Source organism: Channa argus, chromosome 5, assembly GCF_033026475.1.
Source record: "Channa argus isolate prfri chromosome 5, Channa argus male v1.0, whole genome shotgun sequence".
NCBI classification, from domain to species: domain Eukaryota; kingdom Metazoa; phylum Chordata; class Actinopteri; order Anabantiformes; family Channidae; genus Channa; species Channa argus.
Genome location: NC_090201.1, coordinates 4,929,032 through 4,946,419, shown reverse-complemented (window position 1 = coordinate 4,946,419; position 17,388 = coordinate 4,929,032). Strand labels below are relative to the sequence as shown.

Genomic DNA, 17,388 nt, shown 5'->3' with positions numbered 1-17,388 from the left:
TTTTTTTTTGTTTCAAACCTATCAGTGATAGAATTTTAACACAAACCCTAATGATTTCGCAAAATTAGGTCTTAGGTGTTTAAACCGGCCACACTTGTAATTATTTTCACCATAACAACAAATGTTTGGAGCATGAGAACTACTAGCACTGAGCTGACTCAGCAGTATGGTCCTGCTAACCCACATCTATGCTGCAGATAACAACTGATAACAAGCATTGTGTGGGTGTATATCAGTGGTTTAAAATGTGCTAGGAAATAAATCCACTTTTAAAACAGGCTACAAGAATGCAAACATACAGTATCCAACCAAACCGGATGTTTTATGCAAAACCAGTGTGGTTGTTTCATTACTATGTCCACTTACTAGCTCTGGAGCATTTAGTTGTACATTCTTCGATGTTAACACAGCTTTGTATGTAATAATATTATGACATCACATATACCACATATCTGAATCTTTATCTCACAGATGATCTACTAACAGTGTTTTTATAGGGATATCATGCAAGAATTAGTGTGTACACATTGTATATTTTGCCCTGTAGGCCTATTCCAGATTGACTGTACTGCATTTAGACCCAAACAAATTATTTACTACGCAGTAATAAGCAAAGTGGAAACGCATTAGCCCAATACTGAAGGCATGATACGTGTGCCATGTGCTTCCAAAGATTAAAAATGAGAAGTATAAACACAAACCCCCCATTTTCAAGTGTACGCAGAGTGACGCAGCTGTGCCTGGATCTACCTTCCAACCTGTCCGACCAGTTTAGGAGCCACATGACAAGCCAAAAAAAGGGACTGGGAGAAGCCTGTGTATCTACTCCTCCACAGACAACTGTAACAGCCAACAAGACCCTCAGCACACACATTTCTCATTGCTGAGAACCACTGAGTCCTGTCCAACATCCGAGACAGCCACTCACAGCCTGCATGCAGACTACACCCACCTGCTTCACTGGGCATTTGATGCACAGTCATCTTTCAGTCTAATTACCAGTGAAATATAATGAAGAGGTCAGAACTACACAGCAGCAGCAACAATTTTTAATCATGGTTACCATGGGGAAAGCAGGAAAAGCTTGATTCTGCTTCACTTTACCTGCATCTTCATTGTGTTGTAAAAATAATTGTGTGCAAATTAACTCTAGATTTTGCCCAACTGCAGTAAACATAGGATTGTTTATTGTATTGTATTGTATTCTGATTTTTTTTTCAACTCTAATCTCTCTTAATCCTCTTTTTACATCTTATTTTATGCATTTATAAATAGTTTGCACAAAAGGTCAACCTTACTATGGACTATTTTTTTTTGTCCAGCTTACTACAATGTGCAAGACTCAGACAATTACACATTCTACCCACTGGGGAAATGGACACAGATAAACAATGGAATTAGCCTTCATCCACAACTGTTGAATTCCAAGGATCTAATTAATGACTGCCAAGTGTGAATTGGCCAAAAGGAGACAATAGCTGCTGGCTTGGTTTGTTAGAAAATACAAAAATAAATGGAGAACAATCATTTCCAGCACAGAAACAAGCAGCAAGTGTTCCCACTCACCACAACTTCTCCTAAAATCTCAACTCTGCCTTACAGTGGGGAAGCAACACATCAAGTAGCAATATGGGTATCGCTGCAGCAGATGAAAGCCAGACAACATTATGATGAGCCTCATCCTTGGGTGGCAGAGGATTTGTCCAAAGGATGTGGCAGTCGAGGGGTGTGAGATGGTTTAGGAGAAGGGGTGGGGGGGGTGGGGGGGGGGGGGGGGGGGGGGGGTGTCCAGTGAAGGTATGCAAAGGAAGGGGAGAAAAATGTAGAACCTGCTGACTCACTGCAATCATCAAGCAGAGGCACTGAGCTGCTGCTACTGCTCACAGTAAAGCTCCCTGCCTCCCCTTCAGAAGGACAAAGTGATGGTTCCCACCAGCTGTGAAGAGCTATACGAGTGAAGGTGGGAAATAGAAAGGTGAAATATAACTGTCATGCGCCATGAAATAGCTCCTCTATCTCTCCTCTCACATCTGAGTGCAGACAGAATGATGCAATCTGAGGAAGCCAATACATTGCCCAAAGCAGCAAGTAAAAAACCAAAGCTAAATATAAAGACCTGATCAGACAGGACTGTGAGAACATGGCTTCGATAGAAAAAGAAAGACCGGGTAACACACTGGACACACTATTAAAAATCACGCAGTGAAGCAATATGATGTTCAAGTCTGAACCGTAACAAGATTTTGACAGGACTGCAGTGGATGCAGCATCCTGATGCAGCTTAATTCAATTCACATAGAATAAAAGCACACAGTCGCTGCGAGTACTGTTGTTGGATTCAGCTGTGGTAATGCTGTGTTATCCTCTTTTGGTTATTTCAAACAAAGCTGATAAAAGAGCATGTAAAACAGAAAAAGATTAGGTCTCTGTGCATACTGGGTAAACAAACACAGCAGCTGCAGTGAACTATACCACTGTAATTACAGCCACGTCAGACAACAATCAATAACACAGTGCTGCTCATCAGTTATCAGGTATTAGTTACATAAGCTTGTTTGTGTGTGGAAAGTAGTAAAAATCGTTAAATTACAAAAGTTGGCATTTGCTAAGGAGTTAAGGAGTAAAACAACTTCCAAACATGCTTCTGTACCCTGAAAATGTCATCTGGGTTATTTTCTCAAGAAGCATGTGGCTTCAAATACTTGATATTAAACTTGTCTTATAAACTGAGAAGCCTATCTCCTAAAAATTACGTTCCTGCCTAAAGATGTTATGTGGTAACATTGTATCAATATGTCCAGTATAATTTGCAACTCACCATTCATGTTACATGTCAACATATTGTTCAGAGAAAACCTGGAAAATGCAATCACATTAGCAGTTTAGTTGTATAGGAACATATTTTTAGGAGACTGGGTTGAAACTGGGAGTGTTGAATTATGGGAAATGCAGGCTCCAGTTGAGCTTGTGCAACTAAATAAAAGTTAGCTTACCTTAAGTTTGGCTGAGGAATAGCCCAGACTTTTAAAGACTGGACACCTCAAACACAGACAGAACAAATGTGTGGGTCAGTACACTGTAAACTCTGGGCAACACAGTTAACAACTTGTTGGGAACGACTCCACAGACAATCCCCCATTCTTGTGCCAAAGCAAACATGTCGGCTAGGAATTTTCACTTTTTAACAGCAGTAGCATTTGCACGTAAAGAACAAAAAGCTCAGTTGGTAAGGCAATCATCCATGGACCACAGGGTCAGTGGTTCAATCCCCGCTCCCGGCTACATGTCGAAGTGTCCTTGGGCAAGACACTGAACCCCAAGTTGCTCGCGGTGGGTCGGTGAGCGCCCTGCAAGGCAGCCACCGCCATCGGTGTGTGAATGGGAATAAACATTGTAAAGCGTTTTGGATAAAAGCGTTATATAAGTGACCATTTACCATCGCTGTTTTCTTTTTAAACATTTTTCACTAACCTTCTAAGTTTATGGTAGTTTAAGTTTTCAGTCCTGGTTAGTTTGCCATGTAACTGTATCAAGTATCAACTATACTGTATCAAGAGGAAACTGCAAAATGCTAGAACATGGAATTGCAAAATTACCCCAAATGAGGCCAACATGTCGTTTCTTTGGCCTTTTTTTTACCTGTTTCTGGGATTATTTTGTGTCTATATTAGGTTGTTTTTGTCTATTTAGCATAATTGTGTTTTTGTCTAATAGTGGTCTTTTTCTTTTTGCCTTTTTTTGGTCATTTTGTGTCCAATTTCGGTTCTTTTTCACATGAACTATGGAAACTCACTTCATAGAAAAAGGCTCTGACCCATGTACAAACATGTGGTCTGTTTCTTTGTATGCATGAATCACTGGTCACTGGGGACCAGCAGACAGGAAGAAACAGCGCCACAATCCCCAAGCTTCAAACACAAACTGGTTCAAAGAACTTTTAGCTGGACCAACAGCAGTGACAGCACACTGTAGACACACACACACACACACCTGTTGCATGCCTTGACATTATGAGTGGTAACATCAGGGTGACCCCACATAATTATGCAGCATTCTATGTATGTGCTTAGAGCTCTAGAATAACTCAAACAAACCATGACTAAAACAGCCACGGGAAGATATTCTTCCTCCGTGCAACTGTTTCTCCCCAACGGAGAAGTCAAAGAAGTCAGTAGGAAATGACTGAGTTAACTTGCAAGTGAAGGACTGCTTGTCTCCAATGAGACACAGAGGAGAGGAGTTCTGCCTCGGCCTCACTGGATGCCTCATACGTGCTCATTTGAATTGCAAATGCTGGTAGGCAGCATGCTGGGCTGTGAAATCCCAGCAGCACCCTCAGGCATCTGAGCTCACACACAAACATTGACATGTACACACTAGTAGCTTTGTGTACACATAAACTAGAGTTAAGAAAAAAACATACACATCTTTTGAGCTTAATTCACTTCGATGCTTTTGTAAGATCACAGTTTCATGTCCAAACACTGATGAGCAAACAGTGGAGAAACTATTGCTGGCGCTAAGGTGAAATGATGGCTCCCCGGCAGCCAGAGGGTGGGACAAGAAGCATCAGGTGATACTCAGGGGGAAGCTGGCTAGGAGGCTGATACAGGAGGCACAGGAGTGTGTCCAATGTGGAGGCAGAGTGTGCGGCCTGAAGCAAGAGTGTGACGAAGTAGCATAAGCCCACCTGTACGGCAACAAGGAGCAGGCAGAACACTGCAGAGGCATCTGAGCTAGGACTACACAATCAGTAATAGAGGACGTTTGTTTTCAAGGATTAAACCTGTCAGGAAAATATTAGGCAATACTAACTGATATCAGCAGACTCTTCAGATACGTTGAAAAGAAGAAAACAGGCCAGAGCATCCTGACTTTAAAACATTCCTTTTCAGTAATATATGTCATTCTACAAAAGTGGCGAAAGCCAATGGTGAGCTCAGTGGGCAAATCCAGGCCAACATGCTGATTCACCACTGTAGCCAGGGATCAGCTGTGTTTTTACACATCACCGACAGACATGCTGCTTTGCTGTCAGCCACGTATCTAAGAACTACAAATACACTTGAGTTTGTTCGAAAACAACACTCAACCACTCGCTTTGTATAGTCAAATCAGAGGTGTGGCTGAGAGGCTGCAAGAGTGGCAACATTGTGAGAAGTCCTCAGTGTGTGTGTCTGTGTGTGTATGTGTGCATCTGTCAGTAGCATAATTAGTGATGTGGGTGTGTTAGGAATATCCTGACTAATCCAGCAGCACATACAATTGGTCCTGACAGGCTGAGACACAAAGTGAAACAAACAGCAGCTGATCTCTTAAGTCAAGACCAACTTTAAAGGAGGTGAAATGGGAAAAGGAAAAGAAAGGAAAGACCCTGCCGTGGCTGGGGAGATCATGTGTAAAGTGGCTGTTCAGGCAGCAAAGAGCTAACACAGGGGACGGTTTGCAGACTTGATGTCAACACTGACTGAGGCCAGCGGGCACGAAACGTCGCTGCAACTTGCTTCTGCTTCGTTCCCAAAAATATTACTCATCCTCCGGCAGAGGACGTCGAGCAAGCGGGTGAAGTCCATGCGCGTTATAAAATGATGGTCTGTTAACCAGCTGCAGCTTGAATAAATGCCTTTTTTTTTCACTGCAGCAGCTAGGGAATTTAACAAAGCACTGTAATCACTGACGAATTCAAGGCAAAAAAAGGACACGCACAACAGGAAAGGAGCTCGGAAATGTTGCAAGCCCGATATTCAACAAATCGGTTAATACGGCCAGGACTGCTTAAAACGACCAGAGCAAACTAGCAGGGGATAAAAACATGAATATTTCAACGTACCCTCCTGTCAGACAGACATCCAAAGGAGGACCATGGATGGTGCGCACCGGGGGGAGGTCAATCTTGCTCCTGCCTGCCGCTGCTCCGTGTTTATTCTCCGGTTTAGGGGAAGGGAGTGTGTCTTGTTTTGCCGGTGAAAAGCCTAATGAGAGAAGGAGGAGGAGGAGAGAAAGGGGGAGGGACACTGTCAGATGCGGGGAGACAGGAAGGTGGAACACACACACACACACACACACACACACACACACACACACACACGCATAGCCTACGCACAAGCGTTCAGGGCAAAATGCGTAAAGCAAAGCAACGCGTGCGCTGTCCCTGCAAAAACGTTCTTCTCTGTCAACAAGTACCCAAATCCAAAACCAAACCAAACAAACAAAAAATGAAATACCAACAAGATGACACAATGTCTCGTTGTTTTCACAGCAGCTGCTGCGTTCTTGTACGTACGAGTGATTGTATTAGGAGCAATATGAGAGAAAATACGCATCCTTAAAATGTGAGCAAGCTGGTGAAGATGTTCATTTCTTTTGTCAGATTATATCTCGACCTTTTAATTCATTATTTAAAGCCCCAGCAACTACATCAGAGGAGCTGCTGTTATTTCTTGCAGTGTCGTCAGGATGGCACAGTCCCTTTGATTTCATCACTTCTGGTCCACGGCTAACAAGCCAGCCTTAACTCCCTCACCTTTGCATACAGAGATGATGGGATTTATTAGCTCAAAGGGCAGAGCGCTCTGAGCCACCCGCAGCTGAAAGCAAAGTGAGATGGGAACTTGCCTATTAAAAGAGGTAATGTGCATGTATCAGTTCCCCCATTGTGCCTCCTAAATTAACAAGGTATTAGGCTATTCTGAAAGGCAAGCTGAGTTTGATTTAATTAACCACTGATGAGGGGCTGCTGTTGCCGACTTGATTAATCACTGTCAGTCTCTTATAAAAGAGTGGTTACAATGTTCTAATGTCTTCAGAAGGATGGTGGTCCATTAAATTGCTGCAAGACAGTGATATTAGCCCAATCCTATGCACAAAACATACAAGGTCACTATAAGCTCCCTAGCCAGAAGCTGTAAGCACTCTACTGGATTATGCCATACAGCAGAGCCAAAGTTGGATTAGAAAGGCAAAGAGCAAGTGCCTCGGAGCACCAGGAAAGTTGAGGGTTTTCTGCAAATTATGCATAAGCACAATAAGTTATAATGTCATTAGAATTCCACCATGATACTGGTGGACTCACTTTGGCCAAAAAAAAAAAAAAGGCGAAAAATCAATACAGCCAAACCAGAGATAGACTCTACTGTCTTCTTTTATTCCGTGGAATTTTCTCTGCCACCCACAGTATATTACCCACAATGCAACTCTTCCAAAGAGACATTGTGGTTGAGGATTCAAGTGTGTTATATTGTGTAATACAGTAATGCACAGCACCACTGCTAACTGACGGCCCAGAGTTCAAGTCAGGTGTTGTGTCAGGTTTGCCAACTTGTTCAGATATGCTACCATAATGCAAAGTCAAAGGTTTTTTTAAGAATTGAACCTGTCAGGAAAATATTCGGCAAAGCTAGTTGATCGCATCAGCTTCTGCAGATACAGTAAAAGGTAGAAAACAGGCCAGAGCATCCTGACATTAAAACATCCCCTAGTTGTTGGTTGTTCGTGTAATTTCACAGAAGTGGTGAAAGTCAGAGGGGGCAAAGGTGAATCTATAGGTGAGGCCAGTTACACCTGCCTGAGCATGTGGGCAAATCCAGCTAAACATCAAATAACTTTTCTGATTGGTTAGAAAACTTTAAAAAAAAAAAAAACAACTTAAAAATGTATCTGTCCCACTGTTAGAGCTGTTCTCTCTGTGAATCAGGTTTTTGCTGCCCCAAGTGGCCAAAAAAAAAAAAAAAAACCATCAGTCATAATCATAATTCCTGCACCAGTTGTGTTTGTTGCTCTTACATTTTCTTAAACCCTTCTATTCCCTTATTGACCACGTGTTAACCACATGCTTTTTGCTTGCTTTCCCACCCCAACGTTTTCAGTTACACCTGAGACAGTCACCGCACCTCTTCTACCTGTTCAGTCATGCCTCCTTGAGGCCTGCTACAAACCAGCCAGCTTTGCAGTCTTCTACCGGTCACTGGACTTTAAACCAGGCTTGGTAAGATTAGAGACTGGATACATTCAGGAAATAGCTTCTTTTATATTGAGTTGAAACCCAAAGCTACATTAAGGTCTTGTTTTTTATAGTTCATGTGCTTATTTCAATGTGACGTATAGTCAATGAAAATGTTGTTAGCTTTTAAAATTGTTGTGCATAAAAGTATACAATATGATAAATGTGAGGCTTCTGTGTATTGGATTCCAGGGCCACTACTGTGTGAATTACTGAATGTGTTGATGTTGATAGCATTTCTGCCTCAACAACAGACAAGCAGGAATTCAAAAACCACGTGTGTTTAATTGGAAATCTTCCTGTTTTTCACTATTTACTGAAGCCTACATGATGAGTATGCACACTGCTACATAAGCCAGCAAAAATACTTCAAGTATTTACCCATTGATTTCTGCTTTGAAGCTCCCCTGGATACACACACGATTGTTTAAATTGCAGGTGGGCCAATCAATCTCAGCTTCTTCAAAGACAGTCTGTTTAATACTGAAGCATCTCTGTCTTAATCCGCAAGGAGGTGACTCTTCAAAAGGGATATGATGACCGGGCCTTGGGGAAAAGTGAAGCGCACACACACATGGATGAGAAATAAAGGCACAAAGCACAATAATGATGCATATTCATGAATAATCAGGCATCAAAAAGCTGTTTGCTCATCCTCTGGTTACAATGTAATTAAAAACCAGCTGAGTAAGTAAAAGCAGGACTCAGGGCTACTTCTAGTACATTACACATCCTGGATGCTGTTTGTAATGTAAGAGTATAATTAATCCCTTTTGCACTTTGCCTGCATTTACAAATTACATACATAGAAACGTATGAGATGCTATCAAAATGTTTAAATTCAATATAATACATACAATATACAATATACAGTAAAATAGAGCTGCATTGTATTCTAATGAAATTACATAATACAACTGCATGTTACATTTTCTTTTCTACGTCATGACGTACATCAATCCGCTCCACCCTGCCCACCTCTCCCTGCTCTGTTATACCATGCTCTGCCCAGTGCTTCTCATAGTTATTACTAGTTATTACAATGATGCAGATGCATTGAAACTACTTGACGAAGCAAAGTGCACATCCCCACATTAAGATAAGTTTATAGTTGTGTGATTAACCACTGCCATTAACCTTTCATTTCTTTCTTATGATTTTGTATTAATTTTGGTGTGTAAGCTATGCAAACTCACTTGCCTCAAATTGCCCCTGAGGTAATGTATATTTTCTTTTAATGAAAATGAGCAATTTTTTTACTGAATTGAATAAAAGGGTTCTAATAGCATAACGTTTTGTTGGCAAAAAAGGTTAAACGATGCTGTTGAAAATGTATTTGTTGCTTTCAGTCCATTCATGTCCACTTCAGTACATTCATCGGATAAGTGTAGCTGCAGAGTGATGCTCAGTGTCACATGTCAAAAGTTACCAAAACTCCAGGCCACAAGTCACAAAGATTTATTGTTTCTGACATTGTCAAACAGTAGACCATGATGAAACACTTAAACAGCACTTAAGCCCACAGAAACTGAATTCTTTTGTAATCAACAATAGCACAGACACAGCAAACCTATAATCAGTTTAAACTATCCTGTTGTCGGTTGTCGGTTTATGACAACACACAAGCAAGATTTCCTTGCCTCCAAGCAAATACTCACTTGGCAGGACAGTGGACACACTGCAAACAACAGCAAACAGCTGAAATCACACAAATTCTGGTTACACTGTGTTATTACACCTCTAACCATCTCCCCCAATACATCTTCAGCCCAGCTTGGGCCAGTGTTCCCTTAAATTAGAGCAGATAGATCATCTATGGGCGATCTCCCTGATGAGCTTTTAAAATGAGGCTGACATCTGCTGTTAGCTGCAGGCTGCTAATCAAAGACTGCATGGATACTCGATGTGAGTCAGTGATGCTGTATTTCTTTGTGCAGTGTGCTGCTTCATCCAAGGACAGAACATAGTTTTCTTTTTTTTGTTTTTTTAATTTCCTCTCCATCCCAACCCGCACACATTTTATCCAGGCATGCAATGAGTGCAAGGCAAAAAAACACAGGTAGACAGTCAACCCCATAAGTAACACGAAGAGGCAGATGCTTGTGTTCATGTTGATGGGCACTGAAGGTGTAAAATACAGTGTGAATTTACACGTAACTTTAAAAGGTTGCAGATTGAAAGGCTATATACAATATGAAAAGTAATATCTGTCTAAGTGGATTGTTTTCATTCATGTAAACCTTATATTTGAATAAATAAAAATTTGGAATCAGATTTCTGATGGGATAGAAAAGGTTTTTTTAGATTTCAGAATCTTTTTTTTCCCTTATTGAGTAGCACACTGAGTTCGGCTGTTACATCCACCATAGTGTGTGAGATGGCTACACTGTTTAATACAGTCATCAAGCAAACAATCTAGAAAAAGCAACAACTATAGCCAACATTAAAATCTTTTCCATGACCAGGGAATATGGGAAAGGATACAACAAATAACTGTTCCAAAAACATATGTTTGTGGGGGCCTGGATCCCGCCCACTTTTTTCTCACTCCTGAAAAAAGTTTTGCTGCTGGTCAGATGGCACCAGTGAATTTCTACTATAGTAGTGGATACATGATGCATATTGATGAAGAATAAAGCAAAATAACTGCCAACAGCGGAGACATTTTTCATGTTTGTCAGTTTCTCATTCCCATGGGACTTGTACTATAGTATAGTCTGAGGAAGGAAATGTGGCAACATGGATGGTGTCATGTATAATACACACTATCTTGTGCGGTGTGTTAATGTTCATGCGTCCCTCTGTCCAGTTTTCTTTTTTTTTCGATTATTCCCTTTTTCTGGTACTTGATGGCTAGAAAGTTAAAATGGGTTGTTTTTTTTATGTTCAGCAAATATATTTTTCAGATACATACTTATATATACTGATGCATATATACTTTGCATCAGTTTGACAGCAGTCAGTCAATAAAAGGCAAAAACCAGTTGTTTTAAAAAAACCTTGTTTAAAAAAATTGTTTTTTGATTTTTATTTTGTAGCATTGTTGAATAGCTTAAGAAAAGCACATTGTTAATTTTTTTATTGACAATTTAGATATTTAACATGGTCTATTTATATTTATTTCACAATGTCTTTTTCGTTTAATATTTTACCTATGAGATACTATACATTGCTGGAGCCTTGACGCTAGACTCAGGTCTGAATAAAACTAGAATAAAAGAATGAATTGATAAGCATTGAACTGTTGCTGGCTAATGAAGTCACCACTTTCCATTCTCACGCAAGGCAAATTGGATTAGCTTTTTATCAGGTGTCTACACAAGCCAGGAACCAAATCTGGGTCCTTCTTGCTGTGCATTTCCTTCGTAGCCTCCGTAGAATAGCATTATCTCTACAGTATATTAACTCCACTTGAAGAGTAACTGTTTTAGCTAGGCAGAAACCCCCTAAAAGAGCTATATTTTGCACAGCACCTGAGATTTCTTTTTCATTCTAACTGCGGTTATTTGTTTTTTTTTTTCCATCTGTTTATGTAAAACAGTCACATCCCAAACAATTTTCCTCCCTGTGTGACAAAGTCTGGCGTGAAATGATAAAGTGGGCCCGTCCAAGTGATTTACAGTGTTTTTGAAAAGACTCAGAGGAGAGCTGCAGCATCCTGTCTCTTCCCTGTCTGATCCTTTTTCCTCGCTGCCCCCCCTGTGCTATCTGTTGGCCAGGACACGACTATTTCCTTCTTTTCATTTGTTCCACTACCACATGACCTTTTCTGTAGCAGTGGAAGGCGTGGCTAAAATGCAAAGTTAAAAGGTTACATTTCAAGTACAAAATGCAGGAAAACAAAGAAGTTAGAAATAGGATTGAGTGTAATAAATTGTTTATTTGTCATGAATATGTTGGTGATTTGTTTCATGCTTTTTCTGTACACGTTTCAAAGTTTCGGCAGAAGACTGACACATAAATACATTTTATTTTTTTATGAATAAGAATAATACTACTAAGCAGTACTTGTGTTTCATAGATAATAAAAAAATTACCTTCAAGACATTTTCAACAGACTAAGAATGTTTTAATTGTTTAAATTTTGTAACGTTTTTAGAATATGAACCATGGCACAGCTTGGAACCACTGGAACACTGCCGCTTTCTATCTTTGTTCAAGTAGCCTCAACCTCTGAAGTGCGCTGGTCTTTATTTTCCTATTTAATTTTGCGCTAAAACTGTCAGCATTTTATACCTGTGCCATCTGTAGCCTCACTCTATACATTTCTGTAAAGGGTAAGCAGCAGGGCTCAGAGGGCAAGCCACCTGTCATGCTCCATCACATATGCATGTTTGCTGAGTGTTCTGATGATCGCAGAGAGCAACACAGCTGCCTCCTAGCTGCACAGGAAATCAACCATGGCACCCTGAACTTTGCAGCTTTGCAACATCTGGTCATCGCAACAATAACAACAGCAGCCTCCTGGCTCAACTGCAGATTTAATATCATCAAAAGTAAAGGTCCTGGTGGAACACCACATATGATTATCTGCCATTAATAATATACCAATAATATACTTAAGGTCGTTTAGCAATCACTAAGCTGTCACATGTTTGTTTATTAAAATATAAAGCTATGTGGCAAGAGTTTAATAATGCAACTTTACATTTATATACAATACAATATATAAAATAATTTTACCTAGTGCATCTGAAACATATGTATTGTATATACTGATGATTCATGTACTGTACATGTACACACAGGGACGAATGCTTGTCCTTGCTTCACAGTTATTTTAGCTTTATGGACTATTTTGCCTTTTCAAATGCACTGTACAACATTACACGGGAATTTACTTGAATCCTCTAAGCTTGTCTAGTTAAGTTTAAAGTAAATATATGGTTTGTTAATCGCACATTACTTCAATTTAGAATGTCTAGTTTTAATATCAAGTTACAACTTATAAACATGAGTTGTCCTGAGTTAAGGTCTTGATGAATTAATGATTAATTAAATAATTGAATTGCTGGAAGTTCATTCAACTCAGTAAATGAAGTTTCACAGAGACAACCTGACAGTCTTCCCAGCATGCATTGTTTGAGTCTAAAAACTGTTCGGAGACACCTTTATAATTTGAAAAAAGCAATCAGGAGGGAAACTTTCTGTATGACTTTACTACGTATTGCATTACTCCTTTTTTGAATAATTTAAATTATAGTAACCAGTAACCTGGGATAGTGGTGACTGCACTTCCTACCCACAGAATTTACCGCAGAAATTGGAGCAGCCTCAGATGTTGTTATATACTGATTTTGCTACTAAATGACTTAGGCAGCTGCATCTGGAAGCTGGTCATTTCAAAAGAAGTTAACTTTATTTCTTAAGTTAGGTAACAGAGGTTTTTATTTATGTTGGTTTTATTTATACACAAAACTCATAAATTGATATTGAGCTAAGTTCAGTTAAATTGCATTTTCAGGTAACTGAATCTACAATTTTGATAATAACCGTTATTGGAGCAGCTTAAAATGTATAGTTCAATACACGTGTATTATGTAGTATAAGTATAATCTATAAGAAAAGTCAGAAACAGAATTTACATTTGATATAAAAATACACCCTTTAATACTAACAAATTAGTCTTTCTCAGAACTAGAATTTCATCATCTTACCGCTGAAGTAAATGGCTTTTATCCAAAGCGCTTTACAATGTTGCTCCTACGTCACCCATTCTCACACACACTCAGACACCAATGGCGATGGTTGCCATGCAAGGTGCTCACTTAGTTCAGTGTCTTGCCCAAGGACACTTCGACCAGGGATCAAACCACTGACCCTGTGGTTCGTGGACGACTGCCTTACCAGCTGAGCTAACAACTGAGCTGCAGCCACACGAGTCACAGGTTCCTGCATACGTTGTTCATTTGTCTCATCTCCAACCAGGGCATTTGTTTGGCTCAGCATCAGTGTCTTCTAAAATGTTACACAAAATTCCTCCACTATGAGAGATAAATTGGGTATAGCGGAAAATCTAATATCTAAGATCAAAAGACATGAATGTTTATCAGTTGACTAAAGAGGCCTTAATGCTTGTTATTGAGCATGGAGCCCTGTGGTCACAGGAAAGCCCCTGCTCTGCCTCCTACTCCAAACACATGATAAACTGATGAAACAACTGAAAAAAAAAAAAGGCTGGATACAAAAATACATCTGCTGCCCTCCCCGTGCTGCTTCACTGGGCTCATGCAGCAGCCTCTGCAAAAACACAGAGCAGTCAGTCAAAACACAGGTTCAAAAATGACTGACTCATGGGCTGGATGTCGTTTGCTCTCTTGCTCACCGATCGCTGCTCATTCCTTAAAAAAAAAAACGTATTTTAAAAGCCCCTACACACATTTTCAAATGGTTGACATTGCAGAAACAGATTTGTTTCCAGTCCAACCCTTTGTGGACATAATTTTACAGCTCACAGTGTTTTGGCTATAGAGGAAGGACTAACAGTGGATGGAGCAGAGGGCATGGATGGGTGCCTGGGTCCCACAGCTGCATGGCGCTAGGGCACAGGCAGCCTTTCTGTCTGGGGCACATTGCTCCTTTCATGCCCAACACACTGAACCATTGATCTGAGGCTCCCTCATGTCCGCTGCACCAATGCATCTCAAGTCACCACAGACTCCAGCAGCGCTCAGTAGACACAATATCTGACAACATGAAAACAGTCATTTGCTTAGCAGCGCTGTCAAACTATGAATTATTGTGGAAGTGAACGTTTAAAACACTGTCATTCTAAGTTCGGAGATTTCATGAAGTACAAACATGCTGGCAGGTGTTTTAGCAACTACGCATGCAAATAATGTATAACCTTGGTAACTTCAGTGACTTCCATGCTGGAGTTGCTCACCCCAGAACACAATGTTTGTAAGCACATTGTTAAAGGATAACTTTTTTCCAAATTAATGGTATTGTCCTCAGTTCTCATAGAGACTAAAACCAGCGATGAATTGCTTCTACCGAAATTTTCAAAGCATTTGGGAAATCTAACTTCTCCACCACATGTTTGATAATAAAGAAACATGTAACCCAGTTAAGCTCTGCGTCTGTCTGATGTGTTTTTTTATCAGTTCTAAACAAAAATGGAGGTCTATGGCCCTGACAAACCTGCTAATCCAGGCTGCAAACAATTTAGAAAATTACCAAAGTAAGGAGATACAACGCCAATCTCACATTATTCCCAATAATTTGACCCCCGTAGAGTGGTACAGGTTAAAACAAGAAGAACCACAAATGTTTTCATAGACATAATATTTTGTACAATGTACATTCAGCTATTACAAATGTTTCTTCATCACAAACACTGATGAAAAAACATTTGTAATAGCAAATTGTGGATTGTTATTGCATTAAGTTTAGGGTTAAGTTTGCATCCCACACATGACTAGATCACATGAATAGTTGCCCTTTGACAAACCACAGAGAAAAGGAAAATCCCCTGACTGTGCCGGTCTCCGCAGCTTTGCTGAACTTCTCAGCATCTTTTGTCGAATGGCCCATAAATTCCATTTTCATCAACGCTATGTCCCTTGGCAGCTAAAACAATCCTTTAAAATCACTGTAAACTACCTGCCCACCACCAACCTACGATAGCTACTAACTGATGCACACAGTAACTGGTAGATGTCTGCTTATATAGCTGAATAAGGTGCAATTGGCAGGAAAGTAATTGAAAGCAATAAAAAATTATCATTATTTTGGAATTTAGCAAATTGAAATAATTTTAATAATTCTAAATGACCTAAAACAGAAAAAAGTTTAGTCTGATTTAATGTCTGACAGTGAGAACAAAAAGGTCATGTGTCAGTGTTTGTAAGATTTGGCATAAAATGGCCAAAATCACAAGTAAGCTTCAAGTACTTCTGTAAACTCTTTGGACAGTTCAATAAGTATTTTTAGGAGTATTGGTGCATGTAGCCTGTTTTCCAACTTGAATTGCCATTTAGTTGACTCATTAGAGTGACAGCACACAGGAGTCGTTTTCATTGCCTCAAGTGGCAAAAAAAACAAGCTTATAGTAAATGATCCCACAACTCAAAAGGAATTCAGGTTATTTCAGACTGTTTTCTTCAGTCTGTTTCCGTCTCTTTTACTTGTCTTTGTGAATACAGCCTCAGGATGAGCGTAAATTAGTTGCTCAAGCTGAAACAATTTCAACTAGAGCTGTTGTGTTTTCACCTTAGTTCACACACCATTGCAATTTTGCATTTATTGCATTAACTCTTGTCTTTTCTTTGACCTTGTATACAATCACATTACCTCCAAAATTCAATGTGCCATCAGTATCCATCATCCATCATCAAAAAAGTTTAAAACATAATGGTAAGAATTTGAGGATGTGAGACTTTAGTGCCACATTGTGGTTCTACTTTATTTGAAACACAGACATTGTGTAATTTTTACACAAAGTAAAAACAATGTTTTGAAAACTTCTGGTATCAACCAATATTCGTGATGTACAATGTTACAGAATTTATAGTATTTTATCGTCACAAAAATGTTTTAGGCTAATATTATAATACAAACCCATTAAATTTTAAATATTAACTGCTTTCGGCTTTTTCCCTTCAGGGGCTGCCACAGAGGAACATGTTCCGCACGTTGATTTGGCAGATGCAACCCTCCCATGTTGGCCTGGGTCGGGCCTGGCACCAAGGCAGCCATTCGTGGCTGGGTAGGGCCAAACCTGGTGGCGTGGAATTCAATCCCACAGCCTTCTGCATTCCAACCCGATGTGCTACCCATTGAGACACGTTTAACTTAAAGAACAAAATGAAACAACAACTACAAAAAGTTAACAACTATGACAGAACCTTAGCCAGCACTGAGCTGGCAAGGTGGGTTAACAAGGGCTTTAGGAAAGGATCCATCGATGACCAGTAAAAAAAGGAGAAATAATTACAGCAAGCAAACCATATTTTAATCCCCGTATGTGTGCCTGACCTCTGTTTTAAGAAAGAGTTTAACATTTTTGAACCTAGAGGAAGAAAGTACTGTTTTAAAAGTTACATAGTGTAATTGCAATGTATATCACATCATTTCGATTCCCCAGAAACTGCATGTTAGTTGTGGTTGTGCCTATACATTTGGTGTAGAGCTTTACATGGCAAAGAAATTTGAAAGTTAGGGATTTCCCCCGTAGCCACAGTCCAAACTGTTTCTGATTTTTTTAATCGATGCACCCCTACCAGTTTCCTTTCTTTATGTCTCTCTGTGCTCAGCTATCACTCTGCTGGCACAAAGTTGACTGATTAACATTCACTGCACTTCTCAGCTGCCTGATGCACTGACCAGTTTACAACCTCAGTGGGAGGACGCCTGTCAATATGAGGCTCAGCCTCTTATGATTCTGG

At 39.9% G+C, this 17,388-nt stretch overlaps 1 protein-coding gene across 15 annotated transcripts in view; it reads right to left on the bottom strand.

The window, feature by feature from the left end:
- LOC137127075 (band 4.1-like protein 1) overlaps positions 1-6,049 on the bottom strand; it is an 85,656-nt gene extending 79,607 nt beyond the window's left edge. For 5 of the 15 annotated variants that reach the window (XM_067503470.1, XM_067503469.1, XM_067503468.1 and 2 more), the window contains exon 1: positions 5,831-6,049. The gene's annotated coding sequence lies outside the window, so the exon portion shown is untranslated. The remainder of the gene's footprint in view (positions 1-5,830) is intronic. The other 10 variants (XM_067503482.1, XM_067503483.1, XM_067503484.1 and 7 more) reach the window with 5 other exon arrangements.
- Positions 6,050-17,388: the final 11,339 nt, after the last annotated feature.